The sequence below is a fragment of the Hemicordylus capensis genome, chromosome 2 (genome assembly GCF_027244095.1).
Source record: "Hemicordylus capensis ecotype Gifberg chromosome 2, rHemCap1.1.pri, whole genome shotgun sequence".
NCBI classification, from domain to species: Eukaryota; Metazoa; Chordata; class Lepidosauria; order Squamata; family Cordylidae; genus Hemicordylus; species Hemicordylus capensis.
Window position 1 is genome coordinate 414,607,329 of NC_069658.1, and position 20,710 is coordinate 414,628,038.

General features: G+C 45.6%; 1 protein-coding gene across 1 annotated transcript in view; it reads right to left on the reverse strand.

The window, feature by feature from the left end:
- The window catches only part of RAB5B (RAB5B, member RAS oncogene family), a 38,325-nt gene extending 18,262 nt beyond the window's left edge, over positions 1-20,063 (reverse strand). The window contains exon 1 of the mRNA XM_053291267.1: positions 19,979-20,063. The gene's annotated coding sequence lies outside the window, so the exon portion shown is untranslated. The remainder of the gene's footprint in view (positions 1-19,978) is intronic.
- Between the last annotated feature and the right edge of the window lie 647 nt (positions 20,064-20,710).

Here is a 20,710-nt window from a genome sequence, read left to right on the forward strand (position 1 = left end):
TTAGAAGGCAAGAAGCAAACAAAAAGGGAATCAGACTTCCTAAATGGTTTGGTCCGTTTAAGATAAATACGGAGTGCCCTACGTACATCCAGCGAATGCCAAAGATGTTCTTTTGGATGGAGAGGCTTTGGACAAAATGATGGTAACACGATTTCTTGTGCCCTATGGAATACAGAGTTCACCTTGGGAAGAAAGGTGGGGTCCAACTTCATTACGACAGCCTCTTTTTGAAACACACATAGCTCGTCACGAGCCGATAGGGCGGCGAGCTCAGAAACCCTCCTGGCAGATGTTATCGCGACCAGAAAAAGAACCTTAAAGGTCATCAACCTTAGAGAGATCTTACGAAGCGGTTCGAAGGGATCCTTCGTGAGCGCCTGAAGAACCTTATCCAAGTCCCACGAAGGAAACCTGGGAACCGGAGGGGGATTAAGGTTAACTGCTCCTCTCAAGAATCTTCGAATGTCGGGATGGAGCGAATTTGAGTCTGTGCTGCCAAGGCTCAGAACTGATGATAGCGCAGAGATCTGACGTCGAAGAGTACCTGGGCGGAGACCTTTGGCAATTCCTGCCTGCAAAAAACTAAGCACAGACGACACCCCCGCCTGCGTCGGATCAAGACCCTCCTTACGTGACCAGGCACAGAAGGTGTTCCATGTCATCTGATAGATACGCTTAGTGGAGTGACGCCTCGCCGCCAAGATGGTTTGTTGGACTGGCTCAGGGTATCCCTTCTCTTCTAACGCCCGGCGCTCAATCTCCACGCGTGAAGGCGGAGCCAAACAGGATCCGGATGTAGCAGTGGCCCCTGATTGAGAAGATCTGGTCTGCTGGGCAGGGCCCATGGTTTCCGCACCGACAGGGCCAATAGATCCGAAAACCACGGACATCTTGGCCAGAATGGGGCTATAAGAATGACCTCCACTCTCTCGGACATCAGCTTCCTGATGACTCTGCGTAGTATAGTCAGCGGGGGGAAGGCGTAAAGGAGTACACCGCGAGGCCATCTGGACGTCAGGGCGTCCACCTGTTCCGCCTGAGGGCAAAAGTGTCGAGAGAAGAACCGTGGAAGTTTGCTGTTTGAACGGGAAGCAAAGAGGTCCAAGACTGGGGGGCCCCACATCCTGGAGACCTGCTTGAACACCTCCTGGTGGAGCGACCATTCCCCCGGATCCAGATACTGTCTGCTCAGCCAGTCTGCCAGGATATTCGACTGACCCGCCAGGTGTTCTGCTGCTATTGAGCGCAGGTGGAGTTCCGCCCAGCTGAACAGCGCATCCGACTCTAGCATCAGCGTTCGTGACCTCGTTCCTCCCTGATGATTCAAATGAGCTTTCGTGGTAATGTTGTCTGTGCGGATTAGTACATCCTTGCCCTCGAGGTGAACTTGGAACTTCAACAGAGCCAAGCGGACGGCCCTCAGTTCCAGCCAATTTATATTGTGGCAGAGATCCTCCTGAGCCCATATTCCTTGGGCCTGCAGATCGAGGTAGTGGGCCCCCCAACCGAACATGCTGGCGTCCGTCGTGACTACAGATCTCTGCATTAGCTCCAAGGGAAGGCCCCGTAGCATGGCCGACGAGGTCCACCACCGAAGGGAATGCCGAACTCTTGAGGTCAGTTTGACCCAGATGTTCCGTCTGTCCATAATGTCCTCCTGGTGAGGCAGAAGAAGCCACTGCAGAGGCCTGGAATGCCATCTTGACCAGGGCACGCAGTCGAAACAAGCCACCATCATGCCCAGGAGCTGAGCCAGGCAAAGGAGTGGGGCCTTCTTCCTGTGCACCAGTGAAATGACCGTCGTCGCGATCTTTTGCCTCCTTTCTTTGGGTAGGCGAACGACAGCTGTCTTGGTGTCGAACAATACACCGAGATGAACGAGGACCTGAGTAGGACACAGATGACTCTTGGTGGCATTGATGAGAAACCCGTGATTCTGAAGGATACTGACTGCACGACAGACACTCGCCTCGGCCTCCTCCTCCGAAATTGCCCGCAGTAAAACATCGTCTAAATAAGGATAGGCATGGATGCCCTGTAACCTGGCATGGGCGATGACCGCCACCATCAATTTGGTAAATACCCTCGGCGCCGTGGAAAGGCCGAAGGGTAGGGCCTTGTACTGATAGGAGCGGCCGTTGTATGAAAACCGGAGGAAGCGTCGATAATCCGGATGAATTGGTACGTGAAGATATGCCTCTGACAAATCTAACGAGGCCAACCAGTCCCCTGGCAGAACCGCTGCCTTGATGGATCGGAGGGACTCCATCCTGAAATGCCTTTTCCTCACGTACCGATTCAGCCGCTTCAAATTTAAGATCGCCCTCCAAGAATCATCCTTTTTTGGGACCAGGAAAAGGAGGGAGAAAACCCCTTTGAAGGTCTGCTGTGCAGGAACCGGTTCCACGGCCCAAATGTCCAATAGATGTTGGATGGCATCCTGCATCAACTTTCTCTTCATGGGGTTTTTGGAAAGGGGCGTGATGTAGAAAAAGTCTGGGGGCGCAGACATGAAGTCTATGCGGTACCCCTGAGAAACGGTGTGAAGGACCCAGGAGTCCGTGGTCGTGTCCCCCCAAACTGTGGCAAAGGCACTCAATCTGCCTCCTACCTGACAGTAGTCATTGTTTACGGGCGCAACGATCCTGTCCAGCGGCAAAGGAAGCTCCACGTTTGTTTGATCCCCTGGATCTTGGGTTCCAGGACTGGCGCCAGGTGGACCTATACTGGTTCCCTCTGAAATCTCTGTCTCTGAAATTGTCTCGAAAGCCAGCAGATCCTGATCTTCCGAAGGACCTAAAGGGACGAAAGGAATGTTGAAAATTTGTCCCCCCTCGAAAGGGCCTCCCCCGTCCCATAGGCATGGCTTTCTTTTTATCACGTGTCTCTACCAACACTGGTTCCAAGGCCTCCCCAAACAACTTCACACCACGAAAAGGGGTGGCCGCCAAAGCTGCCTTTGATTTAGAGTCGACATTCCAGTGTCGCAACCAGAGACCTCTACGAACCGCTACATTGGCCGCCATAGCTCTGGAAGCATGTTGCAAGCAATCCAGGCTAGAGTCCGCCATTAGGGCAGAAGCCCTTGCAATTTTATTCAGGCCCTGACGCAGTTTTGTGAGTTCTGGAGGTACCAGTTTTGCCAACTCCTTTGTCCAGAGAATTGTCGCCCTTGCAAATATGGAGTTAGTGGAGGCTGCCCGGATGATGGTCGCCGAGGCTTCGTGTGCTTTTTTCAGGAGATGATCCGTCTTCTTCTCCTCTGGTGACTTGAGGAATTCCTCACCTTCTTTATTGACCAATGCTCCAGTCACCAATTGCGCAACCGGAGCATCAACCACTGGAACGGCTATGAGGGACATAATATCAGAAGGAAGAGTATACAATTTTTTAGGAAAACTTAAGGAAGGTTTAGATGCCATAGGGATCCCCCATTCTGCCAACATTACTTCCCTGAACAGGAATGGGAAGGGGACTGTGGCCGGGGAGGTGGAAGTGGATGGGAAGACTTCCTGATCTAGCCCGGGTACCGGCTGAGGGCTGGAGTCATTAGAAACATCTTTAATTGCCCTTTTAGCCTTAGCCAAAAGAATCTCAAACTCGTTAAGGGAAAACAACCGTGCTGAGGAGGGAGTTTCTGATGGAGTCTGTTCATCAGACAACTCACCCTCCTCCTTTTCCGATTCGTCAGAACTCGAACTCGGACCCCGAGGTCGACTGGCAGGAGCGCCTGACGTGGAAATGGGAAACCCTTGATCCCCTTGTGGCCCCTCTATCAAAGGGGCTGCAACATTAGATCGTGTACTTGTTCTTTTCATAACAGGAGAGTCCTCCCCCCCAGAGGAATAAACTTGAGAAATTCTCCCATGGCGTCGCTTTCTGGCATTTCTAGCCAGCCATACCCTTTCTCCCACAGGGATGGACTGCCTGACCGGACTGGAGTCCAGTGAGGAGGAAAAAGATGGGCGTCTGCCCCTGCGTGGTTGGGACCGTTGTATATTGGCGCCCACCATATTATTTTGTCCCTCCGTCTGAGCAGCACTGCAAGCCACAGGATTTGTTGAGCCATCCGGGACATCAGACCTGATCAGAGGCACTGAGGCATTAAGACTGCCTTGCTGGTTCAAGAGAGGAGACACCACCGCGAGGCAATTCTTTTGAACAAAGGCAGTAAGCCAAGCAATTTCTTTTGCTGATAGCAACTCCCCGCTAGGGCCCACAGCACCCGTCAGCGGTTCTCCCGCCAAAACACTCACCGCCGACAACGGAGGCTGGAGCGGTTCCGATCGGGCCGACAAGGTGGAGGAGATCACGCCCGGCTCCCCCGTCGCCTGTACAACGGGCAGCAATGCCCCAGCAAAAGCCCCAGCAACCGATCCGATCGAGCTCTGAGAAGCCGCGGACGGATTTAAGTGCTCTAAAATGGCGGGCGCTATTTGAGCGGGAAGAGCCGTTGCCTCCTTTCCCGGCTGTCGCTCTCTCACCGCCTTCATTTGGAGCCTTTCACTCACGGGCGCCTTAGATAAGAGAGAAGCCTTAGCTTTCTTCTTCTTTTTAGGCTTTGTGCTCTCCGCCCCCAAGTGCTTTGATTTTTTGAGTGCTTTAGAATGGCCCGTGCCCGTAAGCACTTTCTTCTTGGTAAGCACCTTCACAATAGTAGGAGCACTTTCAGCCAGAATTATGCCCGCATCGGCCGTTTTTGCACTTTCCCCAGCCCCCGAAGGGGCTATTGGGGACTTTTGAATTGGGGCATCAGAGAGGGGTCCTTCAGAGAGGGAACCCCGCAACATGTCGCCAGTATGTGCGACTTCCATGGCTCTGACTGCAAACGGTGGTGGAGGAGAAACTGACAGAAGAACGAACAACGAGGGAACACTTGGAGGGGAAAAGGGTGAAATTGACTAGGCAACTACAAAACGGAAAAAACACACACAATAACAGAGAAAGAGAACCGACAAAACCACCGACCGTATTTGTCGCCAACAACTCCTTTCCCCCCCTTGCACACAGCAGAATGGAGAGAAGGAAAAAGTAGTACTGTCACAGAGCGAAGACAGGACCAGAACTGGGTAAGCTAGGGCTCGGCAGGGGAAGTAACGATCGTGCTCAAATCCTATTGGCCCTGTCTCAGAGCATGCAGTGACTGACAACCCATCGTGTGAAGGATGCCCTCCCCATACGTGGAAAAGAAGAGGACAACCAGCAGCAAGATTACAACAGCAATGAATGCACCCCTGAGACACCTTAAAGGCCAAGTTGAAGACAGATCATCCTGGAGAGAATCTATGTGGTCGTTAAGAGACACTGACTTGATGGAACTTAAAAGGGCAGTCACTTGGGTGTGTTGGCTGAATAGGTTATTGGATTAACCATGATAACTAGAGAAATCCAGCTTTCCTGTGAATTTCTCAGACAAATTATGGTGTTGCTTTGTCCCTAAGGAACCATTCGCTCCATTCTACAGCTGGATAAGCTTCATGCTCCAAAACAAAATCAACCATCACCAAACACAAAGGAAAGACTGGTCATTCCTATACTAGTTATCTGGAGCCTCTTTTCTCCAGTTGTCTGGGACACTGCATCTAGCAATCCATTATCTTTCCCCTTCCCAGCTGATATGAAGCTTCAATCATCTTTGCCACTGTCTCAGAACAGCAACTTCAACAAGCTCAACTGTGTTGAAGTAGAAACCTATGCATATAGCAACTAAGGAAGAAGATTGCCAAGGACCTCTAAGCCGACAGCTGTGCCAGTGAGATAAAGAAAACAGAGTGCTAGTAAAGAAGGAAGATTGGAGTTCAACCCCCTTTTACCATAACATTCAGTGGACTGCCTTGAGCAAGTCACAATATGTCAGCCTAACCTACCTCTCATAATAATGAGTTTAAGCTACAAGAACACAGAAAAACCTTCTGAATCAGATCAAGGGACCATTTAAGTCCTGTACCTTCTCTCTAACAGTGACCAGCTAGATGCCTCTGGAAAGCCCACAAGAAGAGGATAAAGCAACAGCACTCCCTTGCTTGTCTCCAGAGAAATGTTATACACATTGAGCTCTTTGAAGGAAGGTTAGGTTGCAAACAGTAATGGTACACCAACAACTGGAGCAGTTACACTAACACTTAATGATCAATCCTCCTCTTCTGCAACAGCAGAAAATACCATTGTTCCCAACAACTAATCTCTTATGAACTAGATGAGGACACCAAAGACACCACCAGTAGCCTTATATACCACTGCTATAAGGTAAAGTGTGCCGTCAAGTCAATTTCGACTCCTGGCACCCACAAAGCCCTGTGGTTTTCTTTTGGTAGAATACAAGAGGGATTTACCACTGCCTCCTCCCGTGCAGTATGAGATGCCTTTCAGCATCTTCCTATATCGCTGATGCCCAATAGAATACCAGCGGAGATTCGAACTGGCAACCTTCTGCTTTTTAGTCAAGCATTTCCCCACAGTGTCACTGTTATAGGCCAACTTTATTCACTATCACTTCAGATCAAATTCCAGGAGGAGAAAGAAAAATTGGCTATCACACCAGAAACCTGTTTCACTGAAAGTTATCCCAACATAATAAGGCTTAAACTTATAAAGACATATTATAATGGGATAACTTGTCAGCAAACTATTCAAGGTGCTATACTACTTGGAATTAGGGAAGCAATGGCTGCTTCTATCTAGCAGGGAGATTGTTGGAGGTGGCCTAGTTAATATCATAAATACATCGCTGAGGGAAGGTAGGGTGCCTCCTTGTCTGAAGGAGGCAATGGTTAGACCACTCTTAAAGAAGCCTTTTCTGGACCCCTTAGCGATGGATAGTTACAGGCCAATCTCCCTTGGTTGGGCAAAGTGATTGAGAGGGTGGTGGCCGACCAGTTCCAGGCAGTCTTGGAGGAAACTGATTATCTAGACCCATTTCAAACTGGTTTTAGAGCAGGCTATGGGTTTGAGACAACCTTGGTCGGCCTGATGGATGACCTTTACCAGGTAATCGACAGAGGGAGTTTGACTCTGCTGGTTCTTCTGGATTTCTCGGTGGTGTTCAATACTATCGACCGTGGTATCCTTCTGGATCACCTGGGGGAGTTGGGGATAGCGGGCACTGCTTTGCAGTGGTTTCGCTCCTACCCCTCAGGTAGATTCCAGATGGTGGAGCTTGGTGACAGTTACTCCTCAAAATGGGAGCTGTTATATGGAGCCATCCAGGGCTCCATTCTGCCACCAATGCTTTTCAATCTCTACATGAAACCGCTGGGTGAGGTCATCAGGAGATTTGGTACAGGATGTTATCAGTATGCTGATGATACCCAAATCCACTTCTCCTTTTCATCTTCAGGAAATGGCACTCATTCTCTAAATGCCTACCTACAGGCAGTAATGGGCTGGATGAGGAATAACAAATTGAAGCTGAATCCAAACAAGACAGAGGTGCTCATTGTGGGGGCTCAGATTCTGGGGGGTGAGTTAGATATTCCTGTGCTGGATGGGGTTACACTCCCCCGGAAGGAGCAGGTGTGCAGCTTGGAAGTACTCATGGACCCAGGCTTTACCCTGGTATCTCAAGTGGAGGCCATGGCCAGAAGTGCTTTCTGTCAGCTCCAGCTGATTTGAAAGTTGCGCCCATTCCTTGAAGAGGATGACCTAAAAACAGTGGTGCATCAGCTGGTAACCTCCCGGCTTGACTATTGCAATGTGCTCTACGTGGGGTTGCCTTTGTACGCAGTTCGGAAACTTCAGTTAGTTCAGAATGTGGCAGCCAGATTGGTCTCTGGGGCAACCTGGAGAGACCACATTATGCCTGTTTTGAAACAGTTACACTGGCTGCCAATATGTTTCCGGGCAAAATACAAAGTACTGGTCATTATCTTTAAATCCCTGAACGGCTTAGAGTTATCATATTTATTTATTTTGATTTCTATACCACTCTTCCAAAAATAGCTCATGGCAGTTTACTGAGAAACAATAAATAAGATGGATTCCTGTCCCCAAAGGGCTCACAATCTAAAAAGAAACATAAGACAGACACCAGCAATAGTCACTGGAGGTACTGTGCTGGGGGTGGATAGGGCCAGTTACTCTCCCCCTGCTAAATAAAGAGAATCACCACGTTAAAAGGTGCCTCTTTGCCAAGTTATAGAGCGCCTTCTTCTGCATGATCCCCACCGCACATTAAGGTCATCTGAGGAGGTCCGTCTCCAGTTACCACCGGTTTGTCTGGTGGTGACTCAGACGCGGGCCTTCTCTGGAGCTGCTCCTGGGCTGTGGAATGCACTCCCGGCAGAAATCCTCAATTTGAATTCTTTACTGGCCTTCAGGAGAGCCCTTAAAACCTATCTGTTTGGCCTGGCCTTTCAGGGTTTTTAAATAGTTGTAATTGGTTTTAATGTAATCTGGTTTTCAGGGTTTTTTAATTGTTGTGATTGTTTAATTGCTGTTTTATGATGTTTTGTTAATTGTTGTTTTATACTGTTTTATAATTTTTGTTTTACTTGTTAACCGATTTTAATGATTTTGTTTTAATTGTAAACTGCCCTGAGCCATTTTGGAAGGGCGGTATAAAAATTGATTGAATGAATGAATGAATAAGAAGCTGGTTGGAATTGGAAGCTGGTTTTACCCTTTTCTCATTAAGAAAGAGGTTATATAGTTCTTATAATGGAAGGTGAATCCCATTTAGGGCCAATTCACACTATCTACCAGGAACTCAAGACAAATCCTGTTTTCTAAGTAAATTGCTTTAAGAACTTCAGGACCTCTCCTTTTTCTGCCAGAGCCTTAGGAGTATAAAATAGCAGCTTAGTGAGGCAGAGCCAGTTGCAAAATGACAGGTTGCATAAACATTTACACTGACAGAATAAGGAATTTTAATATCAAAATTAAATTCCATAAATTCCAGAATTTTGCTGTAGGATAGGAGGGGAGCAAGAAGCACTGCTTTGTGATGGAAGAAATGGAAATAAGTAAATAAAAGCAACCTCAAGTGCCCAAATAAAGAGAGATTAAAAATGGCACAGCCATGCCCTCATTCAGCAAGTCGATCCGATTTGGAATACTGGCTGCAAGGGAAGGGGCAAGCCACAAAGCCTGGAGCACTACTTCAGATAAGGTCAGAAGCTAGCAGTAGCTTCCAAGTTACTTAATGCCCATGCCCAAGCTAGGATGCAAAAGCCACTTCAAAACAGTGGTTTCACATCCTGGCTTGTAAGCCAGAGTTCCCAGCTTTGCACAAGCCAGAACTGAAGTGTCCTAGCTCCACAACAGAACCAAGGAGGTAAAAGAAAGGGGAGCATGTAAGCTCGACTTGTGTTCCCAACCAAATCAACCATGGTTTGTTCCGTTGTGTGAACCAGCTTATAAACTAGTTCACAAGTATTAGTGGGTTTTTAAATCAACCCCCATAAGAAAATTCTGCAAGCTAGTGGAAGACTGATGTGAATATAGGTGTCTGACCAATATTTGATGTACTACTATTGAACTGGCAACTTAAATTGCCAACAGCATACCCAGTAGTTTTGGAGACACTCTAGGCAGGTTCAATTCCACTGAATGAAGTGGGAACAATTAGGTGCTAACATGATTAGGACACAGTAATGCAAAGGAAATTCAATCAAGAGGCCTGTTTAGACATAGCTCAGCATCTCTTCTTTCTTAGCTGTCATTCATTTAACCAAACCCGTTCACCAATACTTTGCTACTGACTCTAGAAATAATCCAGTAAAGAGATTCTAGATAGGTAGATGTTGGCCATTGTACCCTTTGCATACTTTATATTTAGTATGAAAATCAATTTCTCAATACCCAACATCTGCTCCTATTAACAAACTGATAGTGTCATGTCTCTAGCAATAAAGCTCAGGAAATAAAAGAACAAGCAGAGGAATGCAACTAAATTATTCTTCACAAGATTTATTCAAGTCAGACTACAATCCTATTCTTACTTAGGAGCAGACCCTACTAAACACAAAAGGACTTCCATGTAGAAACATGAACAGGACTGTGCTGTCAAACTAAACTTTGTCTTACAACTAGCACTATATTATCTGACTTCTTATTGCTAGAATAAGATCAAGGAACCAACAGAGACAAGCTTCATACTCTCTTCGTGTTCCACACTGGCTTCTAACAAGCCCAATAACTACAGAATAGATATCTTTAGAAGGTTCCTTCAGTTGTGCACAGAAAGGAAGAAAATCAGCTATTGATAGGGGTCAATAACTGAAGAGATTTCAAGAGCACCATTGCAGAGAAGAAATCAAAAGCCTGACTGCTAAATACTGTCCCTGTAGCCATTTTGAGTTCAGAAGGGCTCACCAGCTTTTAGCTTTTTGAAAGGCCTACTGCAGTAAGTAAATGCACTTTGATCTGAAAGCAGACCAAAACTTGTATGTTAGTACTTCATGATGCTGCAACCTATGTTGATTTACTTACTAACATGGCTGGCTCCAGCATACATGCTGCTTTATTTGCCCCCACCCTCAGATCTGTCCATGAGTTCAGGAATGTTACTGCAACAGAACTGAATGCTGCCCAGAAGAGAAGATTCTCCACTCATCAATTTCAGTAACGTCTATGGATCTACATCAGTCTTTACATAATATAATTTACTAGCCTAGCCCTACCAGTGTGGCAGAACCTGCCAACTACTTGTTCCCCCCACCCTCATTACTACATGCCCTGGAGAGCCAGCGTGGTGTAGTGGTTAGAGTGCTGGACTAGGACCAGGGAGACCTGAGTTCAAATCTCCATTCAGCCATAATACTAGCTGGGTGACTCTGGGCCAGTCACCTCTCTCAGCCTAGCCTACTTCACAGGGTTGTTGTGAAAGAGAAACTCAAGTATGTAGTACACCTGGGCTCCTTGGAGGAAGAGCGGGATATAAATGTAATAATAATAATAATAATAATAATAATAATAATAAGAGGCTAATTGCCAAGTTGATCTGTACTGCTAGTTATCATGCTGTTCTATACTCAAGAATAAATTTGGTTCCTATAGCCAAATCCCTATAAGGTTTTATTATGTACCTATAGCCTCTATGAACATTTTTAAAAAAGGAATATAGACACATTTTTAAAAACACTTTGTAAGATACTGTAATATATGTGACAACAGTTCCTTCAGCTTCTTAGATCAGTTGCTTTAGATCTGCTGTTTTGCTAAAGCACACACCCGTAGTCACTTTCGTTGGTTGCTGCTAAATCTTTGGGTAGCAGAACAAAGTTGCTCCATATATTACCACACTGGTGTTTCCTATAGCAATCAATGTGTAGGTCTGCCCTGAGAACATTCAAATAAGACTTGTATACACCCTGTTAAGTTGCCCCTATTTGAGGTGATTTTACCCCAATGAAACATGAAACACATAGGAGCCTGCTTCCCATTAAGTCACTAGTTAAGGCAATATCTTTAGAAATATGCGAAGCCAAATTGCACATCTCCTACCTACATAGGAAGCAGTGTCGACCCAATTCAGAAGAATAGTTCTGCAATCCACTAATTTCAGCAGCAGTTCATATATTCTGCTCCAGCTTCTCTATGATACATCCAAAGTCTCCTACAACCACAAAGCTTGCCTTCCTTTCAGATCCACCTATGATTACCTTTTAAGAAGATGCTCTCTTGCGCCAGTCACAGACTCTTATCAACTGCACATTGCTCAGCAGGCACTCTTACCAACTAGTCTCTAGAAACAAGGGAACTCTTGCACACCGACTACCCCAATCCCTAGCTGCTGTAAAGCCAACACAATGCAGAGTCTAACTGGAGGTTAACTGTAGACAGCAGGGAGGCAGTCAAGTGATACCGTCCAAGTGGTGCTGATCAATCCAATGTAGTGAGTTACCCAGCAAGAATTTTCATTTATTTGTGTGCCTCTATTTATTAAGAGTACCAATCTAATTTGCTCGAACTCTCCCATGAGTCCTCATCATTACTAAGATGCTATTCCTCTGGCCCAGAGGTTCAAGAATCTTTACTGCTAGCTAAATGAATTAATCATTAAAAATTTTGTGTAATGAGAAGTGTTACAGAAATACAAAGTACCAAGACCTCAAATATAGACAGCACAACCTACCTTGGATGCCCTTCTAGATCCCCAATACATGCTCTTGTTCACATGGAAGAACATGTGAGTTGCACTGGTATGACAGTCAATTTGACTGACCAGATATTCAGCTACAAGGACAGCTAAGTACCAACTGATGAAGGGATGACAGACTCGCAGGATGTCAGAAATGGGGAAGTGCACAACCCAGTTCAGCACCTCCTTTGAAAAGCACTGAACCAGCTTGGGCACCTGCAGCCAAATCGGTTCAGCAGGGCACAGTTCCCTTAAGGTGGTAAGCAGGTCCTTACCTGCTCCACTGCCGCCCCGCCCCTTTTCCGGGAGCGGCGCTCATTCTAGCAAAGGCCACGCGTGGCTGCGGCCATGTGTGCCCCAATGCTGCACATGGAGGCTGCAGGGAACAGCACCAGTGTTTCCTCTAACATGGATTGCCTCCCAGATGATGTTGACTACAACTCCCAGAATCCCCAGCCAAAGGCCACTGCAGCTGAGGTGATGAGAATTGTAGTCAACAACATCTGGGAATCCCTGTTAGAGGGAACAGTGAACAGCACCACCATGTACAGGCCTTTGCTAGAGCGAGCGCCACTCCTGGAAAAGCAGCAGAGCAGGTAAGGACCTGCTCACCTCCTTAAGGAAACTGCGCCCTGCCCCACTTGTGCCTGCACAAATGGCTTATGTATATCGACGTTTTCATGAGTGTAAATGCTCAAGACAAAAACAGGAGGCTTGGGAGGTTCCAATGAACCTCAGCTTTCAGTTCTCAAAGAAGTATATTTGATACATTTATATCTTGCCCTTCAATACCTAAACATTTAACACAATAACTCATAGCACACAAGTTAATTCTCTACAGAACACAACTGCAGAAATTGCCTATTAAAAGCTCAGAAGCTAGAGAAGGCATGTTTGAATCTTCTGCATCTCATGTAGTTCCCCATCCCACAGACTCACACAGCTTCCCTGTTACCTTCTCCTCCTCTCACAATAACGCATAATTTCGCCAGTCAGTCCACATTTGCAAAAGTGATACATTTATGCAAATCTGCAGAGAATTTTAGTTCCATAGTAAAACAGTCAATGAAGTTTCGTCACCGCAACTGACTCAAGACCTTGCCACTACCTAAGGCTACAGAAAAGCATTCTGAACCAATCTGCAACAAGGAGAGGCCACAGCAACCAGTTTCTGCAGCTCTCTTGATTCCTAAATATCCAACTTTCTCAAGGCTTGCATCAGGCAAATACCACCAGCTGAGTGATTCTGGTCTGAAGACAAGCTTTTATCCCTTTCTTTTTTGGTCTAAGTACATAAACTATTTAGTACAATAGTTGCAAATAGGGCTATTTGCATTGGTTCTGCCTGCACCAATTCAAGGACAAGCCTGGAAGATGGCAGATTACATGTTTACCCCATCCTATTGTTCTAGACTTGAAAGAAGTCTTTAAATACTGGCAGCCAAGATGGGGAATTGAAGTTTGCCAATGATATTGCATCAGGGTCAAGCAACAAGCAGTCAAGAAAGCCAAAAAAGGATGTCCAGGCCAGATCTCTCCATAAGTAAAGAACACAACAGAGTCATCTCTCTGGTTCTTTCTCTTTACAGAATTTTTTTAGCACTGGACTTCTAACTAGATTATGTCATGACAGTTAACTGAATCACTATACACTTAAAACAGTTCCTTTTTTTAAAGAGAGGATGACTGCTTACCATATCAATATACGTTTTAGATTCAGTTCTATGATAATTTTCAGGATATCCTTCTGTTAAGCACTTACAGAACTTTAAAAGGACTAATTAGCATTTTTCTCAACAGTGTTTTACTAGAGTCTTACATATTCCCAATTACATACCTAGTTGTCAAACTTTAGAATATCATTATCATGTCATCAGTTCTTTCCAATTGTAATCTTCAAGAAGCAACGTAAATATGCACTAAGACTATAGCCAAACAAATCACACTATCACTAAAGTCAGACAATTTTATTGCCAGCAAAGCAGAATTGACATTTTCCAATTCTAGAGAAGGATGATCCCATTTTTCAGAGAAAGCCCTATTCACCCCTGCCTTAGAGCATACATATCCAGCACTCAGTGGGGAGGAAAATTATGCATGCCTGCCCTACCTCATCTCCACATCCTCATGGAACAGAACTGCTTGCCTACAAAAGCTAGGCATAGCATGCTGAATTTACATATCGGCATGCCATCTAACATGCATAGGCCCAATAACTCCCAATCTTCCCTGGCAAAAAAAGGAAGGTGGTGTGTAAAGTCTGACATACATATGTTGATCTCAACACATAAGTGGCATGTACAATATTATTTATTCATTCATTCATTCGAATTCTATACCGCCCTTCCAAAAATGGCTCAGGGTGGTTTACACAGAGAAATAATAAATAAGTAAGATGGATCCCTGTCCCCAAAGGGCTCACAATCTAAAAAGAAACATAAGATAGACACCAGCAACAGTCACTGTGCTGGGGGTGGATAGGGCGAGTCACTGTGCTAGGGGTGGATATGGCCAGTCACTGTGCTAGGGGTGGATAGGGCCAGTCACTGTGCTAGGGGTGGATAGGGCCAGTTACTCTCCCCCGCTAAATAAAGAGAATCACCACGTTAAAAGGTGCTTCTTTGCCAAGTTAGCAGGGGTCTGCTAACATTCACATTGCTGAATGCAGGCAGAGGTTAAATAACTTGGCTTTAAGACAGTGGTTACTGTGACATTAACATTTTTCTCTCACTATCACTAGAAGAATTCTGAATGGCAAGTGGTTTGCCAACTTCAAAGTGGGGGAAAACCCCTGAGCTTGCTTTTCCAAGGGCTTCAACTCTCAGCTGACTGGTATAAGCAATTCTCTCCTCCGTATAAAAAATGTTAAATAAATAAAATAAATAAATTTGGACCTGGAAACCATTTTTAGGTTTTGAAACAAGGTTCAACAAGCATAATAGGTTCTGTAGTCGAAATAGACTTGGTGGCACACTTTACCTTTATAGTACTGCATTTGAGGGCTTCGAGTGATGGAAAAATGCAGCACCATCTTCTGAGAGAAGTGGTCTTCAGGCAGAACATTATGCACATGCTCGAAGATCTGCAGTGACTGCTTATAGACTTTCCAAGCACAATTCAAAATAATGGTTATGGCAACTCCCTAAACTTTGAGATCACCTCCCCTAGGCCTTACTGAAACACCTTTTAATGGTGTAATCTATGCATCATGCTTGAATGAATCTCAAAGCACATTCAGAAGTTCTACTCCATGAAGTTCAGAGCCATGTTTCATAAATAACAGAAGAGCTTTCTGTCTGAATAAGCCATTTGATGACCAGGTTTACTAAAACATAGGGAAGAGCTGAAAAATACAGTAATTTTTTTTTAATACATTATGTACTGTAAGCCTCCAAGATGAATCAGGCTAGTATGTCTGCACTGCGGAAAGCTCTCTTAGCTTGTTGCATGGAGAGGCAATTTTCTCAATACCTGCTTCCCCCAGAAATTCCCTATACCTCAAAAGATATGTCCCAGGACTATGCTGGCCTCAGACACACTGGGGGACAGTGCATTTCCAGGGGAAGCAAGGATCCGAGAAAATCAACCCCATCTACCCTCCAATACTCCAGGAGCTCCCAATAGTGCAGGCATGCCTTCCCAGCACACAGTCACTTCATTAGTTAGGATGTCAGCCAATCAAAAAGGTAAAGTTGTGCTGTCGAGTAGGTGTAGACTCCTGGCGACCATAGAGCCATGTGGTTTTCTTTGGTAGAATACAGGATATCATTGCCATCTCCCGCGCACGATGAGATAATGATGCCTTTTAGCGTCTTCCTATATCGCTGCTGCCCGATATAGGTGTTTCCCGCTGTCTGGGAAACATACCAGCGGGGATTCGAACTGGGAGCCTTTTGGTCCCTAAGCAAATCACTTCCCTGCTGCACCATTACATACATGATTTCCCTTTTTCAACTACCTAATTGAATTTAGGTGATTCAGACACCTAAGACATTGGTACTGGTTATATCAAAGACATAACACAGAGACATCCCAATTCCTTATTGGTGAGATTTGATGTTACCTTTGCAGGCAGCTCAAGAACAAAGGATGCCACTTGCAAGTTTCTTCAATGCAGAGCAAGACAGAAAGCAACCTGGCTGTTTGATCTGGATCAAGAAGCAGAGGGAACCAAGAGCCCCAAGTATTGCTAAGTGGTTATGAGAACTGTCCCTCTGGATCAGACCAAGGGTCTACCTAGCTCCAGCATTCTGTTTACAGAAGTGGGTGGCCAGATCATGCCCCTAGAAAGTTTATAAATAGTGAATGAAAACAACAACCCACACATGTTACCTAGTATTTGCTTGAAGAACAACCAATTTTAAAGTTTAGACTCTTGGGATCTCTGCTTGCCTTTACAGCTTTTAATATATGTTAGTCAAACTATCAAACTTGTAAACCACCCAGAGACGTAAGTTTTGGGCGGTATAAAAATATGTTAAATAAAAATATGTTTTAAAAAATCATCCTTGCAACCATGATAGCTACATACTTTCTAAGAGAAAAGAGTAGGGATGTGCACTAGCTGGCTCAGCAGTTGCAGGCAGGGAGGGGATCGGTTCCTTTAAAAGAAGAGAAGAACACAGGTCCTTACCTGCTCCTCTGCTGCCCCACCACTCATCTGGGGCTGGTATGCAAAAGACTTTGTGTGGCTGCTTCCCTGTTCCCAGCAGGCTGCATGTGGTGTCAGCATGCACGTGGCCGCCAAGTTTGCATTTGTAAAATAGATGTTTCTGGAACTGCTATATTCAGACACAAAACAGCCACAGTTTTGTGCAGGTATGCACCCTCACAAATAGTAATAAGCAGCAGCACAGATCAATGTTAATGCCACTTAGAGGGAGGAAACTGGCCATCAAGAAGGATGCAAGTTCTGTTTTCAAGATCGCACTGGAAACAGTAAAATATACCAGGATAAAACAGTAAAATATACCAGGATAAAACACAGAGTTCAAATATGCAGTGCACTGATCTACGAATCCAGGTGTGTTTTTTCTCCCCTAAAATAAGACCCAGGAAAATACATGACAAACTAACGATAATGGAAGAGAGCTGGTCTTGTGGTAGCAAGCATGACTTGTCCCTTTAAGCTAAGCAGGGTCTGCCCTGGTTGCATACGAAAAGGAGACTAGAAGTGTGAGCACTGGAAGATATTCCCCTTAGGGGATGGAGCCACTCTGGGAAGACCATCTAGGATCCAAGATATCTCCCCGGCATCTCCAAGATAGAGCTGAGAGAGACTCCTGCCTGCTACCTTGGAGAAGCCACTGCCAGTCTGTGTAGACAATACTGAGCGAGATGGACCTATGGTCTGACTCAGTATACGGCAGCTTCCTATGTTCCTATTTTCTGATGTACTTTCATCAGATAGGGCTGACAGATACAGAGAACTAGTTAAATATTTCACCAACATTCACCAATAAGCTTAAGTATCAGGAGTTCCAATACAATATTCCACTTTATTTTTCCAAATAGATTTATGAGAATATCAGTTCTAGCTTTGCAAAAACTTGTACACAGTGGCTTCACTATTTTTAACATTTACTTGATTTGAATTCTTCCTCAGTAATCGAGGATTTTGAGGGAAAGCGTCACAATCAGTACAGAAAACTCCTATCCTCTTAAGTAGAAGTATGATACAGCTGGTATGATTTGAGTAAGTCAACCAGCACATATGATCGAAGAATGATTGAAGAAATATGATTGAAGAAATATCTTCAAGTTGCTTGGTTTTCTCCCAACAAGCAAAATAGTAAGTGATAATGATAAAACTAGGGAGAGGTAAATTCTTCCTTAAGTTTAGGGTAAAGTGCCCCATCAGTAAACAACAGAAGGCTTATCACTTGACATACTTCAGACAGGACAAGAGATTCTAGGCCAAGCCCACAATGAATGACCTCATAACCCTCTGCAATCTGACTTCCATGATTCACTTCCTCTCTTTTCTTCAGCATCCTAGGAAGGATTCATCAGATTCCACACCCGGGTAATACCAAGAGAAACCTATGTGAAAGAGAACACTACTTCTCATATAATTAGCATTCCATAATGCGGCGCATGAAAGTAGCCATTCACTTATCTAGTTCAGTGTGCCTAAATGTGTTTGTTTTTTAAAAAAATAACTTTAGCTTTGAGATTTGCAAAACTCCACCAAATAATAAAGTCTTGTGTATAGTAGGGGATACAGTAAGTATTTCTGAGCAGCTACCTTTGATTATTCCATACTGGATCAACAAGGAATTTCATTTTTCTTCACTCAGGTTCTCTGGGCAGTTTGCCTACACCAATGCATTTTTAATAGAGTCAGGCTATAAAGAATAGAGATAATAAACCCCTCAAAACATTCCTAATGTGTCCATTTCCAGAATACCTAGGGAATATTTACAAAGATTAGTGGAAACATCACTCATGCCCAACCAGAACCATGAATTAAACAAATCACAGACTCTCTGTGGATGCTGATCATATAGTGAATGGATTTGCTTAGAAGTCTCAAATGCATTTTGCCTTCCTCTGGTGCCCACATTAAAAAAACCCAAAGTTTCTGGTTAGCTAGAGAACATACAAGTGTTCCATCACCACCAAAACATGGGAGGACAGGAGCTTGAACAAGTCCAGCAGCTGTACACAAGTCCTGTGGCAATTGGTATCTCCCTTATTTTCTTTTTAGATTGTGAGCTCCTTTAGTAAAGAGAACCATGTTCTTATTCCCTTTGCTATGTAAACCACTTTGTGAACTTTTTTTTGGTTAAAAAGCAGAATAGAAACTAGGAATCTGTCCTAAACCTAAACTATCCAGTGATACCTCCATAAAATACAAGCAATAAGCCCAGGAGGCTTTTGAAGGGACTCCCCACAACACTGTCACCAGATCAAGATGTCAATAAAAGAGACCAACACTAAAACTACACTTTTGTGTGGTATTGATGTGCCTAAGAGATAGCCTTAAAAGTAAAGAATCCATGTCAAGGCTTCTCATAATCCCAATATCAGACTTACCAGGTGAATTGCTAAATATGCACTCACAGCATCAACATAACCACCTGTCAGTGTCCCCCTCAATGCCCTACTAAAGCCCATAACAATCCAGGCTCCACCTTTGTTTCCAAGAAAAAAACGAGGCCAAACAGCTCACCTAAATTATTGTAGTAAACCGCCCAGAGATTGTTATAAACCACCCAGAGAGAAGCAAATTTTGGGCAGTATTAAAATATGTTAAAAATAATAATAAACAACTCAGTCACCGCCAGTCCCTACCTCAAGATAGACACACACACACATTTTAACTGAGTTAGGTAGGCAGAGTCACCCCCCACCCACCACGAGCACCACCCTGACCCCTAGCCTTTAAGCCTCTTAGGGCCCACCCCCACAGTCTGTTCCCAAAGTGAAAGACACACCACTCCCGGGCCTCACCAGCTCAGGGCCCTTCCTCCTCCACCCCACTTTCGCTTTCCAACCTTGCCTGGGTCCCTCCACAACTCCTCTCGATGCATAGTCAGCTTCCTTAAAAAAAACATCCTCCAGGGCCGGAGTGGGGGACCCAGGCCACACCGCAACACTCACACCAGCCTCCGTCCCCCACACCATTCCCCCCTCCAACCCCGTCTCCCCGCGTTTCCACAGTCGCACGGCCGCTGCCTCCCCTCGGCATAGAACCGCCAAGCCCCCGGCTGCTTCCCCTGCCCTCCCCCTCACCACCCGAAGGGCCCAGCTTCTTTTCCTCCTCCCTCCCTCCCACCCACCCCTCACCCCCTGTGTAGCCAGGCAACAGACAGGCGAAGAGAAACCACCCACTCCGCGGGGACATTTCCTCGGTAGCCCAGGCAAGCCCCGAAGCCCAAGGGTCCCTCAAGCTACCTGAGACGACTCCGGCTACCCCACTTCACGGCCCCCGAGCCCCGACTGTCTCGCACACAAACAAGCTACCTCAACCAAACCCACCTCTCTGCCGGAAGGCGGAGCTAGGGAGCGTTCCGAACCAATTGGCATTGGGCACCTGGAGTGAGGACACGCCCTCTCGGCCAATCAACATTTTCAAAACCGCACCCTTGCCCAGTCTGACGAATTGGAACTCAGCAACGAAAAGGACGGGCAGCAGCACTTCCACCAATGAGAAAAGAGAAGGAAGGCTAGCCAATTAAAAAGCACCTAGCCCAAAGAAGGGACAGGTATTTCATTAATTGACGAGTGAATCAACCAGTAGAATGGTCGCCGATTCAAGGGGTTTCACAAACAACAAATAAGGTGACCTAACGGGGCGGAGCCGTCTGGCATCCTCAACCAATCAAACTCGGACTTCAATGGCCATGGCCCAATGGCAGACCGAAATATCCCCGATGTCTCCTAAGGAGAGACAGGGAATGATTGACAAACGAGTTTGTAGGCATGACCTGAACTCTTTTACCCAATCAACGACCACCCTGCCAGCGCTGACCAGTGAGAAACGACCTGGGATTTGAATGGCAGATTTCAGGGAAAAGGAAAGTGGACAGCTGGGAGGTGTTATTAATTCTCGCGAATTGCTGAGCTGATCGTTGGTTGGAGGATGTGTCGGAATTCCGAGAGACTGCACGGGCAGTGAGAAGGGAA